Raw genomic sequence first — 3224 nt, 5'->3', positions numbered from 1 at the left:
ATAAAACTTACATTAATAAAATGATGAAGAAAGCAAGTTGAATAGAACATGATTAAGACCATCACTTAAAATATATATTGCGATTTCTAATTGATTCTGACCTAATCTATATTATATGATTAAAATGATATTGATAAACATAGTCATTTTTAAAAATCTAATAAACATGTTTCTTAAATTATAAATAAATTTTCATTATTAATAGATGATTCATTGTGACCTAAAAAAACTTACATGTAAATCTTTTATAAATGAATTGAAAGTGATTTAGTGGAAATTTAATCAATAAATCACATAATTCAATTGATTTAAACTTAAACAATTTTAATTATATTACCATAACTTTTACTTCAAAATATTCAATATAATTTTTAAATTTTTTTTTTTTCAACTTGAAACATCTAGTTGAATTTACATGCTTAATTTGGAACAACTTTCAAAGCGTGTACATGGGTTTCATTACCCTAGTTGATCTTAGCCAAAAGGTCTAGAAAGGTATAGTTTCATTGCCATTGGCATTGGCATCTTTAGAGGTATTGCAACCAAAATCAAATATCAATATATTATGAATAAAATATATCAATATATCAATAGAAATATTACTTTTATGACCATAGATAATGTTTATTTCTCAACCGGATAAATTTTGTTGTGATATGTCTTAAATCAATTTTTTATAAACTACAACATGCATTTTTAACTTTTTTGTTTTTATTAAGTAAAGTGTGGAAAGGCCCAAACTTGTTAACAAAAAATTAACATCAAGTTCAATGGATGTAAAGTTATAGGTTCACAACAAGTGATACCCTACAAAACAAGAACCAACACACATTAAGCAAAATTTGAAAGTAAAATATAAAATAAAATTAGAGAGAATTAGACCCAAAAAAGTCAAAAATAGCCAACTACAAACACACCATTAACCACCATGAACCAAAAAACTAGCAGAGAACTACTAGCTCACCATCCAACACCAAAACCCCTATTAGCACAAGCCAAGTATTTCCTAAACTCCTAGAGATTATTCATAAAGGAAGGTTTCTTGGAAGGGCAAGAAGAAGCAATGATCCTTGGGTGAGCATCCTGTTTAGTGGAAATCAAAAGAGCTTCCTCTAAATTTTTTTATTGATAAGAGGCAAGTGCCCATTTTATTAATATTCAAAATATTTACAGACCTCATTCAAGAATAGCAACCAAGGGAAAAAGAATGGGTAAAATAAAAGCCTCGATGTAGCTTTGGACAAAGTCATGTTTATGTACAATTGCCCAAGTTGGGACTTAAAGAGAACATTCCCTCTTTTACAAGATATATATATATACACATATATACACACACTATATAAATGATGTTTACATGAATGAGTGGTTCCATTATTGGATGTTTACAAATAAATATTACATTGTTTATTGATGCCTGAGAGATCAAGGTGAGGTAGCACCCTTGATAGTTTGAAAACAACTGAGCTTGTAAGCCTCTATCTACCTTCAAATCGGCCAGCCAAAGCACAAATTAACTACCAAACAGAGAATGTTTCCATAAAAGTGAGGTTAGAGTGTAATAATCCTAAACATGTTCATCAATTTCTTTGGAAGCCCTCAAGGAAATTTCATGCCTGGAAAAGCTACAAGGTGCTTTGCTTGCCAATGATCTATTACTTGATTAAACATAAAAGGAACAACCCCGGCTTAAGAATATTAAAGACAAATAATAGAACAACTTAGAAAATGGGGTTTTATAGATTCTAGAAGGAAACTAAAAGAAAGGGACCTCTCTATAATAAAAGAAGCTCTCACCACCCCTAAAAACTACAAAATAACATATTCAATTCACCTTGCCTGTCCTTAAATAGGAAGGTAGAGAAGACAAGAAATAAAGGCCTATCAAATGATAAAGAACCTTATGCTGACCAAAGTACTCAGTACCAAACCAGAGCATATGAGAATCATCAAATTCTTAGATAATGACCTCAAAGGTTAAAGGTCATAGTGTTTCTTCTTTGAATTTACATCATGGAATCCACAAACAATCTTCTACTAGCAAATAAATCTTGTTAGAAAAGTCAGATTCGAGCCAATAATGCTATGACAGTTAAATACAAACCCAAGATTCATCTTGGGTTTAACTAATTTAAATAACCCACTTAATTAACATTCATTGTCATCTTGATAGTCGATTATAGCAAGTAGACTAAATCACAAGAAAAAGTTACTATTAGAGAGCATTGTTCATGATTGTAAGTTAATTAATCAAAGACTTCAGTTACTTACACAAACCAACCATAGTGAGAAAATCTCACCTCAAAGCTAAAAGATAAATGATAATAACTACCGATCAAAGGAGTACGTAAGCCTTTTCCTACCTTCAAATCCACCAACCAAAGTACAAATTAACTACCAAATAGAGAATATTTTCATAAAAGTGGGTTTAGAGTGCAACAATCATGAACATATTCATCAATTTCTTAGGTATCTGTCAAGGAAATTTCATGCCTAGGAAAACTACAAGGTGTTTTTCTTGCAAATGATCTATTGCTTGATTAAACATAAAAGAACAACCCTAACTTAAAAATATTAAAGAAAAAATAACATAATAACTTAGAAAATTGGGATTTATAGATTCTAAAAGGAAACTAAATGAAAGGGACATCTTTATAATAAAAGAAGGTTTCACCTTGCTTGCCCTTAAATAGGTAGATAGAGAAGACATGAAATAAAGGCCCATCAAATGATAAAGAACCTTACGTGGACCAAAGTATTGAATACCAAACTAGAGCATACGAGGATCATCAAATTCTTAGATTATGACCTCAAAGGTTAAAGTTTACAATATTTATTCTTCAAGTTTACATTATGGAATCCACAAATAATCTTCTACTAGGAAATAATCCTTGTTAGAAAAGTCAGAAATGAGCCAATAATGCTTATAAAGTTAAATACAAACCCAAGATTCATCTTGAGTTTAGCTAATTTAAATAACCCACTTAGTAAACATGCATTTCTACCTTGACAGTTGATTATAGCAAGCAAACTAAATCACAAGAAAAAGTTCCTTTTAGAGAGAATTGTTCATCATTGTAAAAGACTTTAGTTACTTACACAAACCAACCATAGTGATAAAATTTCACCTCAGAGCTAAAAGATAAAAAACAATGTTGGGACTTAATTAGGACTATAAATTATTAAGTTATTTAAAGTGAAAAACTAAATTGAGAGTATTGGTCTTG

The sequence above is a fragment of the Cupressus sempervirens genome, chromosome 4 (genome assembly GCF_028749045.1).
Source record: "Cupressus sempervirens isolate cs-2001-9-10 chromosome 4, ASM2874904v1, whole genome shotgun sequence".
Lineage (NCBI taxonomy): Eukaryota > Viridiplantae > Streptophyta > Pinopsida > Cupressales > Cupressaceae > Cupressus > Cupressus sempervirens.
The sequence above is the reverse complement of the archived record's forward strand: the minus strand, read 5'-3'. Positions refer to the sequence as shown.